The 13701-nt window shown below is 40.2% G+C and overlaps 1 pseudogene; it reads right to left on the reverse strand.

Annotated features, from left to right (window-relative positions):
• Positions 1-8600: 8600 nt before the first annotated feature.
• On the reverse strand, positions 8601-9383 carry LOC131275688 (RNA transcription, translation and transport factor protein pseudogene; annotated as a pseudogene).
• Between the last annotated feature and the right edge of the window lie 4318 nt (positions 9384-13701).

Below are 13701 nucleotides of genomic sequence, written 5' to 3' on the forward strand. Positions count from 1 at the left end.
CAGGATATGCTGTAGTAACATCTGAGACCACAGTAGAGGCACAGCGCCTCCCAAATAACACATCAGCACAAAAAGCTGAACTCATTGCCCTCACCCGAGCCTTGCAACTTGCAGCCAGAGCCAAAGTTAACATCTACACAGCCTCCAAATATGCCTTTCTTACCCTGCATGCGCATAGAGCCTTATATAAACAAAAAAACTCATTAACTCGAGAGGCAAAAGCATTAAATACGGCACACAAATTCTGGAGCTACTAGATGCAGTTTAAGAGCCTGCCAAAGTAGCTGTAATGCACTGTAAGGGACACCAGACCAGCCACAGCCCCATTGCCCAGGGAAATCAGAGGGCAGACGCTGAAGCAAAAAGAGTAGCACGAGAGAAATCCCTATCTGAAAACCTAGCCGCTGCTCTCATTCCTCAACCCCTTAATTATCAAAACATCCAGTATACACTGCCTGTTCTTGCCCCGCAGCCTCTGAGTCACCGAGAGCCACAATATACTCAAGCTAAGAGAGAGTAAATACTCTCTGAAGGCGGGACACAAAGAAAAAATAAATAGTAAACATTGCCTGATCACAGAATAGTTGTGCCACAAATATTAGCAGCAGCCGTAGTTCAAGACTACCATGAGAACACACACTTGAAAAAAACTCATCTTAAAAAAGTGTTAAAAAAATTCTTTTACATCCCAAGACTAGTCACTATCACCCATGCTGTATGCCAACGATGTGTAACATGTGCAAAAAATAACCCTCGCCAGAGGCCCACAACAGCCCCAGGAGTCCAAAAAATTAGTAGTATGCCCCTCGAAAATCTAGTAGTTGATTTCACTAAAATGCCACGATCTAGAAGCTATAAATATCTCCTAGTCCTTGTTTGCACGTTTTCTGGCTGAGTGAAAGCCTTCCCCACTCAAACAAAAAAAGCTAAAAAAGTAGCCAAAGTTCTCCTCAAAAAAAATTATTCCTCGCTATGGGCTACCGCTCTCAATTAGCTCTAACAATAGACCAGCCTTTGTCTCTAAAATCACTCAAAAGATTGCAAAGGCACTGCGCATCCAATAGAAACTGCACACCGCTTACCATCCTCAGAGCTCAAGAAAAGTAAAGTGAATAAATCGTACAATAAAAACTTATATTGCCAAAATTTGCCAAGAAACTGAGCTAACATGAGTGCAAATACTTCCAAGTGCTCTCCTCCAAATTCGAGCCAGCCCAAGCCGAAAACTAAGCCTAACTCCTTATGAAATCCTCTTTGGGAGGCCTCCTCCCTTAATCAAAAATATAGAGGGAGATCTTAAAAAAAGAAAGAACTTATCAATAGCTCAGCAGATGATAAGCTTAAAAAAAACCCTACATAACCTGCATCGCTAGGTCCAAAAAAGGGCCCCCATTAGCTTAAGCAGCTCTGTACACCCGTACAAGCCAGGAGATGCAGTCTAGGTCAAAGACTAAAAGTCAGCTCCACTAACTCCTCGATGGCGAGGGCCCTATCTTGTCATTTTATCCACCCCCACTGCAGTTAAAGTGGCTGAAATCATCCCGTAGATTCACCATAGCCGAGTCAAGCGAGCTGCCTCAGAGTCCTAGACCTGTGTTCCAGATACCCACAACCCAACCAAACTCGTCCTGCGAAAAAGGAGAACGCCGAGCCCTGCTCCAGTCACACCCCAAAAGCTGACTAGTCTACGCACGGCCAAAGATTGAAGAGAAAACACCGAGCTCTGCTCCAATCACACCCGGAAGCTGATTGGTCTACGCACAGCCGAAGATTAAGAATCAAGTTTAATCTGTTGCAATGCCCCTTTGCCTGTTTTTCCTACTTCTAGCCCTAAACCTCCCCTGGTCCCAGGTCGACACCACAAAATGTGAGCCATGTGTTCAAAAAGTGCGTACAGGGGCCCATGTCAACACCACATTAATATATCATAGTCATTACACCTGCAAAGGCCAGGTAACCACCTGTCAGTTTCAAAAAACCTCCTATAGTGTCTGTAATGCATCTAGCCAAATAACCTGCTATAATCCTAGACCCCCAACAGTCTCCCGTAAATGAAAAATAAGAGTGCTTAATCAAAATAGAGAGTTGCTTTCCTCCACCCCAGTCATGAGTCAGAATAAACAAGTGTCCCTCCTATTTGATGCATGTCAAGTTATAGACTCTGAGACACCATAAAACACAAATTGTAGAGAGCTCGGCTAAGAGCAGAAGTATACTCATAGCAATAAGTACATGTGCACTCCAGAGATGAGAAGTGCAGCCCAAGGGGAGAGCTTTTAGTGCAAATACATAAGTGCATACTACTGCCCCTACTAGTCTTGTGTCACCTGAGCCACCTGAAAAACAAACATAGCTAAACAGACAGCTATCCTCACCAAGGGTATAGCCCCGGCTAACTGTCCACGTAGTCAATGTAACCCTTTAAATTTCACCATCCTTAAACCTGAATCCTAGCAGACTCAAGGAGTCCAAATGGGCCTCCGCATTGAAAGTAAAGAGATAAACCCAAGAGCCTACATCTGAGTTAAGTATCAAAAATACCCACTCACAAGTAAGGCCCATTCTGTGTTCCACTCCTTTTATAAAGAAATGGAAAAGCCCTTTTCCATCCCACAAGCAGCAACGAACCTCTTTATAAGCTTAGCTAAAGTAGTAAGCGCAGCCTTAAATGTCTCCTCATGTTATGTATGTAGTAGTACTAATATGAGAAACCAATAGCCATGGGAAACCAGAGAATACAATTACAGCCAACCATATAATGCAACTAGCCTCCCAGCTGTCCCCCGAGATAGTATGTAGCCCTTACAAACTTCTGTCATAAAAAAATATTGTGCTTCAAGAGCCTGCCTAAGCTCCTCTATAGCTGTTAAAAATCTAACATGTACAGGGAAAAAATTCCAAAATTATACCACAAATACAACAGAACCTTAAAAAACATAGAATGAATCAAACCTCGTTCTCATAAATCGTACTTTCCCAATTTAATCACAGTGTAGAACTCCACTGCAAAGAGCCCCTTTACTGCCCCAAATAGTTTGTACTAGATTTGTAAAAAAGTTGCATTCCGAGAACTGCCACGAAACTAGTGTGGAACTTGCATGCTTGGTACAATAAAACCCTCCTTCTTCCTCATTCCCCTAACAGAAGAAAAAGAGCTAAGCCAGCCAGTATATCAAAAAATTAAAAAAAAAAAAAGCTGTCATTACCTGGAGAGGTAAAAAATAGCCCCCTGAGCGTATAATCCAATACTATGGGCCAGCAACTTAAGCAAAAGATGGCATGTGGGGTTACCGAACCCCTATCTATATGCTAAACCGAATCATCCGCCTACAAGCAGTAGTAAAAATAATAACTAATAAAACTGCCCATGCACTAAACTTACTAACCCAAGAGCAAACTAAATTCAAAAATACTATCTATCAAAACCGTCTTGCCCTAGACTATCTCTTGGCAGCTGAAAAAAGAGTTTGTAAAAAATTCAATTTCTCTAACTGCTGCCTTAAATTAGATAACACTAAAAAAGTTATTGATAAAATCACAAGCAATATAGTAAAAATTGCTCATGTCCCAGTGCAAACCTGGAATAGCTAGAATATAAATAACCCCTTTAAAAGCTAGCAGTCAATAGTAAACAATTTCAAGCTTCTATTAAAAATAGTTGCCCTCTTCATAAAAGCATGCACCATCCTTCCATGCCTCCTACCTTTCATCATAAGCAAAATACACACCCTAATAAATAGTGTAGTAAAAAAGCAAACAGCTGCCCATCTCATAGCTCTATATACATAACAGCCAGTCCAGAGAGACTCAAACAATAGTGATGCCGAAGTTTAATAACTTAAACTCGGCCTCAAAGGGGGGAATATAATATAGCCTGTGCATTAAAAACAAAATTATTTCCAAGAGTACCTAGTCTCCAAGATAGTCAAATAAGTAATTTAAGCCCTACAGTCTTTAAATGTTCAGAAGAGATGTGAGACTGAGTGTGTATTCAGGGCTGCCTCCAGACGATGTAGAAGATATGCTAATCCAAACTAGCTTAGATGTAGAGAATATGTAACTCACCGGGAAGAAATAACCTATCTAATACTAAGATCTAAAGAACCTAACCAAAGGTCTGTTTACCATCACTGTTAGTCTTCCTAATCCTATATCCTCTGTATAAAAGAGTCTGTAAAAAGCTGTTCAGGGCTCAGTTTTTATTAAGACAAGAGTCCGCCGAGCCCGGCCGGTCGAAATAAACCAACTTCCTTCTCAGTATTCTCGTGTCCTGTCCTTCGAAACCGCGCCTATCCGAATTTCTCCACTACACCATAACAGGTGCTTCCTTACCAAAGTTAGCTGCTACAGTGTTGAGGTAAAATGGCAGGTGATCTCTGCCAGGGTTCAGCCTTCCCCTCTGGGCTTCCTATAGCAGGCTCTCTTCCCAAGGTCATCTGTAAGCCATCAGCAAATAGTCCTTCCCTACTTTTAGCTGATTGAAACTTCTCCTTTCTGTCACATGGCAGGATCAAAATAAGAAAGTTCTCTCCTGTGTGTCTTCCAAGTGTGTTTTCTTTTATATCAGACCCACCAATGGGGGGTAATCAACCCAAGGCAAGCCATACTGACAGTGGTCCAATTAAAGAAAGCCCTGACAGCAATCTTAAGAAGTAATCTAACCAAAGGATCATACCCAAGGAAAAGATTAGTTTACAAATATAACCTTTCTCTCCTGGGATTCATAAATAATCTCAAACTGTCACAGCATGTAACAAATACTTGGTAATTGTCAAGTGTATTTTGCACATCTCTAAGCCTTGGTCAATTCTTGGAGCTAAGACTTTACACATATCCTTTCTCCTAAACTCCCCAGCATTAAATTTCTATGAAATGGTCAATTTTATTTTCCTAAGTAAACCTCTTTTCAGCTCTGGAAAAATAGTTTGTTATAGTTTTGTTAACTTATAAAAATTGAGTGGTCAGCATTTGGCCAACTTCCCATTGTTGTACATGAGATTTTTGGAATATAGCAATGCCTGCTTGTTGTCTGGTTGCTTTCATGCTGAAACAGGAAATTGAATAGTTGCAACAGACAGTATGGCCCATGGGACTGAAAATATTTACTAAGATGAGTCTTTACAGAAAGAGTTTGCTGATCCCTTGCTTATAGTGGAAAGAACTTCTCTATTTTGTTTTTCTTAGTATATTTACTAAATACTTAGTGTATTTCTTAGTATATTTCATGATTTGGTACATGTTCACATAAAAGTTGGATTAAGATACCAAAGAAGGAGCTAATGCAGATCAGGAGCAGAAAGCTGCTTTTATGTTGAGGTCTTAGCCTGCTCTATTGTGGAAGTGACATACTTGATCATCTTTCACTGCCTCCCTGGTTGAGACTCTCTGAGCATAGTCTGAGTGTTGCTGATATGTTTTCTTTATAATGTCAGGTCTGAAGAATTCTGAAACATTTTTATCTTTTTATGGGCAGTTTGACTAGAAAACTTTAAACAAAGAAGATGAAGTTTTCTAAAGAGCTCTTATTAGAGTTCTGTCTTTGAATTCTGAAGATTGTTTATGATAGAAATTATGGGCTGAATTATGACCCTAACAAGGCAGGTTCATATACAACTCCTAGTCTCTGAATGTGGGATCTATTTGGAAATAGGGTCTTTGAAGATATGACTGGTTAAAATGAGGCCAGACTGAATTAGGGTAATCCCTAATTCACTACAAATGAGTGGCTTAAATTTATTGTGGTAGCATAGATGTAACAAAATTTGCCATTTGAAAGTATACAATGCAGTGGCATTAGTTACATGTGTAATGTGCTACCATCACCAACATCCATTATCAAAGCTTTTTCTTTTTTTATTTTTTAATTAATTAATTAATTTTTAATGTTAAATTTAAAAAGTTTGAGGTTCCCATATACCCCCCACCCCCCTCACCCCACTCGTCCCATAACCACAACCTCCTCCTTCATCATGGGACTTTCATTGCACTTGGTGAATACATCTCTGAGCACTGCTGCATCACATGGTCAATGGTCCACATTACAGTTTACACACTCCCCCAGTCCACCCAGTGGGCCATGGGAGGACATACAATGTCCAGTAACTGTCCCTGCAGTACCACCCAGGACACCTCCAAGTCCTGAAAATGCCCCCACATCACATCTCTTCTTCCCATGCCCACCCTCAGCAGCTACCATGGTCACTTTCTCCATCTCAGTGCTACATTTACTTCCATTGCTAATCACATTAGTTCCAGAATAGAGTATCAGTAAGTCCACTCTAATCAATACTCTATTCCTCCATTCTGTGGACCCTGGGATGGTTATGTCCACTCCACCTCTGTATCAAGAGGGTGCTTCAATTCCTCTTGGATGACAGATGCAATTCTCCTGTTTGCACTTGTAGGCACTCTTGGCTCCCTGGTGTGGTGGTTGGCCTTCTTCACCTCCCGGTTAGCTGACTGGGGTAAGTCCAATAAACCAGAGGGTAGGAGTTGCAAGTCTGTCGAGGCTCAGGGTGTGGCTATCACATGAAGAGTCCAAAGATTCAGGTCACCTGAGTATACACTAAACCCCAGCGCCAACCACAGGTCTGGTAAAAGTGACAGGAGGGGCTTGTGAACAAAGATACACCTGAGTCCAACTCCATCATACTCAGGACCACAAACTCCAAAGTAGGGCCAACTGACATGGCACTGAACTCCATCTGCCATGACCATAGAACCTGTGTGTCTCTGTAGCCCTCAGAAGAACCAATAACTGGGGTTGTATCTGCTTTAGCTGTCTCTGGGACTCTGCTGAGGTGTGCATAAGGGCAACCCCTCTGATAAGCTCCCAGCTCTTTTTTGGAGACTCATAGCCATATAAACTCATTTGTGCTTTCCATTTCCCCCTTTTATTCAGGGTCAAAAAGCACTTTTAACTCCTGATATTACATGTAGGCTGAGGTATTCTGCTGGTCCGAGTTGACCCTTTTATTCAAGGTCGTTCTCAAAGCTTTTTCATTACCCAAAACAGAACTACCCATTAAGCATTAACTCCCCATTCTTCCTACCTGTGGATCCTGGCAAACTCTGATCTACTTTCTGTCTCTGAATTTGCTTTTTCTAGATACTTCACATTAGTAAAATCATACAGTATTTGTCCTTTCCTGTCTCACTTATTCCACTCAACTTATGTCTTCACTATTCATCCATGTTGAAGCAAAGGTTAGAACTACATTCCTTTTTAGGGCAGAGTAATAATATTCTGTTGTGTATATACCATATTTTGTTTGTCCATTTTCCATTGGAGAACACATGGGTTTCCCCCTACCTTTTAACTATTGTGAAAGATGCTGCCCTAAACATTGGTGTACAGGTATCTGAGTCCCAGTTTCCAGTTCTTTTGGAATATTCCTAGAATAGAATTTCCATTCTAGATCACATTTTGAAGAACCATCAAACTGGATTCCACAGTAGCTGCATAGGGCTGAATAGTTACTATTATTATTATTATTATTTTTTTTTAGCGAGAATGGGGAAACAAGTACTGTCTTATGTTGCTAATGTAAATTATTACTACACTGTTTGCAGGGCATTTTTGTGATGTTGATTCAAAGCTATTGAAATTAAGAGTATATATATTCTTTGTGTTAATTCCATTCACTTATGAATATTTTCTGCACATAGACTCATAGCTGGCAAAGGGTCCCATATTCAAGAATATTCATTGAGCCATGTTTGTAATACATAAGATCAGAAAAATTTAGGAGCCACAATCTTTTATTTTTTTATTTTATTTTGAAAGAAGCTTTACATTACATAAATGCTACATCAAAAATGTAGGGGAAGTCAGGCAGTGTGATTCCTCCAATTTCATTTTTCTTTTTCAGTATGTCTTTGGCTATTCAAAGACTCTTTTCTTACCCTGACTAACTAACAGGGAGGTGAAGAAGGTCAACCACCACACTAGGGAGCCAAGAATTCTTACAACTGCAAGCAGGAGAATTGCATCCATTATCCATGTGGAATCTAAGCTCCCTCTTGATATAGAGGTGGAGTGGATATAAACATCCCAGGGTCCTCAGGATGGAGGAATAGAGCATGGATTAGAGTGCACTTACTGATATTCTACTATGGAACTATTGTGATTAGTAATGGAAGAGATTGTAGCATCGATGTAGAGAAGTGGCCATGGTAGCTGCTGAGGGTAGGGAGAGGGAAGAAGAGATATGATGTGGGGGCATTTTCAGGACTTGGAGTTTTCCTGGGTTGTACTGAAGGGACAGATGCTGGACATTTTGTGTCCCGCCATGGCCCACTGGGTGGACTGGGGAGAGTGTAAACTACAATGTAAACCATTATCCATGTGGTGCAACAGTGCTCCAAAATGTATTCACCAAATATAATGAATATCCCACAATGATGAAAGAGGCTGTTGATGTGGGAAGAATGGTGTTATGGGGTTGGGGAGTATATGGGGACCTCATTTTTTTTCTAATTTCCCCAACTTTATTAAAGAAAAAAGCAATGATGTTGAATCTCTAGAACAGAGTCATGTTCCTGGGATTTCTCCCTTGAAAACCTGATATTTAATTTTGAAACACATGCCATGTGTACATGGTTCCCAACTGCACTAAGCAGGTGAGAAGCTGAAATCTTAAAATGTTCATCTTTCAACTTTTCCCAGTCTGTGGTCTGTCTTTGGACCAGCGATAATTGCCTGAACAGCTACTATGGCTTCATTAATTTTTGTCTGTAGCTCTCTGAGCTCTTCTATATGCAGCAAACACAGAATTTGAGCAGCTTCACTAAGAACTGCATCTCCTGTGTCAAAACCAAGAATATGCTTGTGTAAAGCAACAGGCAAGCCCTCTTCTGTTTGATTTGCTTTAGGAACTGCATCCTGCATCAAGCACTCCTGAAACCAAAATGCGAATTGCCTTAAGCATCACCAGGTAATCATCTTGACATTGAATGTGAAGAAGGTTAGCCAAAGCCATTACACCAGCTTTAACATCAGGATTATTTACATTCAAATTTATCAATGGCTCTGCCTTTTTAGTTGCACTATCAGCATTTTTTGTATTTTCAGGGACCAAGTCTTTGTATTTTTCAGCACCATCTCCATATTCAAGTCTAACAGCTAACCCAAGAAGCCAGTCAATTGTTTCTTCTCAATCTGGAATATTGAAAGGACAGTTAACATCTCTGAAATACTTTTCAAAGAACTTGGGCCAGTCACTGCTGTGGATCTTTCTTAAATTACCTCTATCTTCAGTCTCATTGTGTCTAATTTTCTGATCTTCAAGCCAAACAATAAAGTTTCTAAATTCTGTTTCATCTTTGCAGTTGAAGCTGGAAGAGTTGTGGTAGTCGAGGGCCATCAGCTTGCATCAGAACATGGTCTCAGCTTCTCACTCTGGCTAGGAGAGGAGAAGAAAAGAGGTGCTGACATATCAGGCACCCTTGATGCGGTGAGAGTCATATTTTTTTTAGTGTAACATTAAAAAAAATTATAAAGAGTAAAAATTCCCATAAATCCATCCCCACCCCTCCCTCACTTTTCCCTATTAACAACTTTCATTATTGTAGTATATTTGTCACAATTGATAAACACAAATTTAGGCATTGTACTAGGCATACTGTGTAATTTACATTATAGTTTATACTTTTCACTGCACAGTTTTATAGGTTTTGACAGAACTTATAATGATCTGTATCCATCATTGCCATGTGGTGCAGGAAAATTCCATTGTCCCAGAAAAGCCCATGTTGTACCAATTCTCCCCTCTCCTTCTCCTCAGAACCTCTGGCAGCTACTTCCTTTATGACAGTGTTACAGGTTCTTCCATTGTTAGAATAATAGCATCTACATTGGTCCATAATTGCTTTCTTCCCTTATGTTTGTTCATTCTCAATGTTGAGGATACTGGGATGGTGATGACAACTCTGCTTCTGACTGAGAGGGATTTAGATCCTTGGGGTAGATGGGATGGAGCTGTCTTGCTTGCCATTGTAGATAGTCTCTGTTTATTGGGTGTGGATGTTGTCCATCATCATCCTCTTGTTAGCTGTCCTGGGCAAGTCCAGTGTACTGGAGAGTAGGTTTTGCAACTCTGCTAAGATTCAGGGCTCAAGCGGCATATGAAGAGACCAAAGATTGAAGTCTCTGGGATACATACTTAATGAGTATAGTGCTAAACATGTGTTCAACTAAAAAGAGTAGAAGAGTCATGTGTAGGGAAATTATAAATGAGCCTATCTCTGTTACATTGGGAAGCAAATATTCCAAGGTAAGTCACAATGACAGGTGCCATATTGCTGAGATTGTCAGCCTTGCCTATGGTGTCTCCAAGCCTCTAGAGCCCTCAGGAGCCCCCTTGCTTGAAGTATTATTTAATGTGGTAGTCAGTGAGAGCCTCCTAAGACAGGCACAGCAGTTGTTAAAAACTAAGAGTTTTATATGTAATACGTGAAGATCTCTAAGATATATTGTTCAAGGAATATAGGAAGGGAGCAGAGTGTTGTATAGAGTATATTTTCTTTAGTGCAAATAGGATATACACCCCATGTGTGTAACTGAAAGGATACATGAAAACATGGGGAGGAGCATTTGGTGGTTGGGGGTCCAGGAAGGGAAGAAGGAAGATATTTTACTTTAAACATTTTATACTATGTAAACACATTACAAGTTTCTAAATATCCAAACATGATGATAGGAAAAAGAAATTACAAGTAAGTCAATGGAAATTATATTACCAGGTGATAGGAACTTTTTTGTGTACGCATTTGGATGAGTTTTAAGAGTAGATAAGCATTTTAATAAATATATATTTTTCCTAGAAATACATTTTATTTCATACTTTATACTGTTTTATAGCCTAGTTCCCCCCAACCTATATCCTATGAATATTTACATCATTTTTAGTGACTTCATAACATTCTTTTGAATTTTCTCTGTGGTGGACATTTGGGCAATTTTCAAAATGTTGCTGCTCTGGATATGGTATGAAGTGTCATATAATGTCCCAGAGGGCATTTAGTGTAAAAATATAATCATTTGTTCAATGGTTGGCATTAATCATTCCTCCTCAGAAAATACAAATTGAAAGTTTCTGAATTTTGTTTAGATTTCCTCATTTTCAGCAATTAATCATCCTTCTACAATCATACTACAGTGGATGAATTTCAAGTCCTTATTCTGCTCTCCTCATGACAACTTATGCAGTAGCCTAAGATCTTTCCTTTGAGAGATCCTCTTCCTGTTCTCCCTGGACACTATTGACTTTCAAAACACTGTATTCCACTGTGTCCCTCCCTTGTTCCAAAATCCTAAGTAACTCCACACAGCCAATGGATGACATTCAAACTCTGTTTGGGTTACCTTCAAACCCCAGCCTCTACCTAAATGTGCTCCAATGTGACTTTCATGCCTTTTGAAAAAAAGGCCTGAATTGCCTTTTACTTTCTTGGTTTCTACTTTCTTGACTTCAAAGGCAATTTATATGCCACTTTCCCCAGTCTTTCCTGTCCATTATCTCATAGAAATAATTCCTTCTGTTTTCCTTGTTTGATACCGTGAATGTAAAAATTTACTATCTTCCTAACTGATAAAAAGATTTTGGTTATATGTGTATACATTTATGATCAGTGAACATTTGAATTATTCTTATTGGTAGGTGGTATCTACAGATGAATGGGAAGTTCTTGTTGACACTCATTAAAACTGAAGAAGAGGAGTGGGTTTTCCAAGTGTAAAGTATAGTGCAAAAGGCATTCTGAGGAGGAAGTATGCTCTATTAGAATATACTTGTGTCATCAGAGAACCCTGCACATGAGGTGAAGCTGACAAATAAATATGTGCAGGTACAGGGTCTTTGGGGTAGTGTCACATAGGCTACATGCAGGAGATGGGATCCACACATGGCCACCCACAGTTCACCTGAAAGCCCTTAGTTTCCCTGTAGGTGGCAGAACCAGTGAAGCCAATGTAGATGGCACTCTCAGTGCTGTGTGGCAGCTCATAAAGGAGCACCTGGGAGGAAGGAGTGGGGACTCTAGTTCTGGAAAAGAAGTAAGGCTATGCAATTTCAATTATTAATGTATGTGGACTCCTAGTAGAAAAATGGATATTTTTAAAATTAAACACAAAATGGTCAACTGAGTGTATCAGAGCCACTGAGCCTGCTCATTTGCCCTCAAAATCACTGCAGCCATGACCAGTCAGTCTCAGGACATCTTATCACAACTGTAGACCAAGAACTCAGCCCCTAGGCTTGGGTAAAATAGAATAGTAGTGACAGTTCCAGGCCAAGAGCCAGGGTCAGTGGGGCAGGTCAGCTGTGCTCTAAGAGACTTTGGGCAGGAGAGGGATGAAATCCACATGACCTCTTGACCTGTATCTGTGTGTGGTCACCCCAAAGTCCCTATGATTTTACCTAAAAGGTCAGTGAAGAAGAAGTGAAAGATGTTCCTGTTTCATGGATTAGATGCCCTTGTATGAAATGTGAAGTTAACCACAGTGTAATTACATTCTTGTGAATGGCATTAACTTCTTTCTGTAATTAATTGTGTCTATATATCTGAATTTTATGGGCCTTCACTCTTTGGGGAAACTGGCCAGACTTGCTTTGTTATACAAACTTACCCAAATGCCCTTCCCCTTTTTTCAAACTCAGGCATTTAAAGAATTGTTTTCTTTTTCACACCTGTGGAATTTAGACCAGGCAAAAGAAAACCACATAGTAATACTGACTGCTTCTTTATTGAGCACTGAGGAAATTTGAAAAAGTAAAGGAATAAAGGAAACCAAGGTTTTTACCAGACTGAAAGTCTGCCTGAAGAATGGCATCTGTGCCTCCGGGTCTCTTGTAAGAATAGATCTGAGTGAAACCACACTCAGCCTATTTATGACCAAATTGACCCCATTTTTGGAGGCATTTCCAGGTAACGGATCTTTTCATCTCATTCCTTTGTGAACAAACATATGAAGAACTTTGGGCAAGAAACTCATCCTTAAGAATTTGTACTTTGGATCTGGAATTGTAAAGAAGAGCTTGCAACTTAAGGAAAACTTGGTGTTCAGCAAAGCATGAAGGCCTTCTTAGTTTGGCTTAATTAAATATTTCCCATGCTGACCTAGAGTAGAAATTGAGATGTTGATTTCAGACTAATATTATGAGTCCCTTTATTTATCAAATATCTCAAACATGCAGCAGGGGATCAAGTCTCTTAGGGATCTGAGCCTGGAACAGGGTATTTTGCTTGAAGGGAATGGAGTTGAACAAACACATGGCAGTTAGGGCCTTCTCTGAATGTGAAAAGGAAAAGTGGCTCAATGATTACTCTGTGTATGTTTGAGAAACTGAATGCTCACAGAGGAGGCATGGTTTGGGGGGTTTAACTTCTTGGTGCCCATCCTTTTTCCCTCCTCCCCTGATTTCCAATCACTTTTCCCATTAACCAAAGCAGAATCTCTTAAACTGTAAAGTAGCTCCTGTCCCCAAAGTCCTTTCTCCTTCACCTCTGGGATTTCATGTGATCAATCCCCTGCTGCTGCTTCATCCATTCTCCTACATTTACTTGTGTCTTACTCAGCACCCACATTTTCCTGCTTTTCTGACAGTTTCTTTATGCTCATCTTGGATTGTAGGAGGCCTGGAAGTGACATCTTTAGTCTCTCTGCACCTCTGTTCAGAAGGACCTGAAGTCCTGCTGTCA

The sequence above is a fragment of the Dasypus novemcinctus genome, chromosome 23 (assembly GCF_030445035.2).
Source record: "Dasypus novemcinctus isolate mDasNov1 chromosome 23, mDasNov1.1.hap2, whole genome shotgun sequence".
Classification (NCBI taxonomy): Eukaryota; Metazoa; Chordata; class Mammalia; order Cingulata; family Dasypodidae; genus Dasypus; species Dasypus novemcinctus.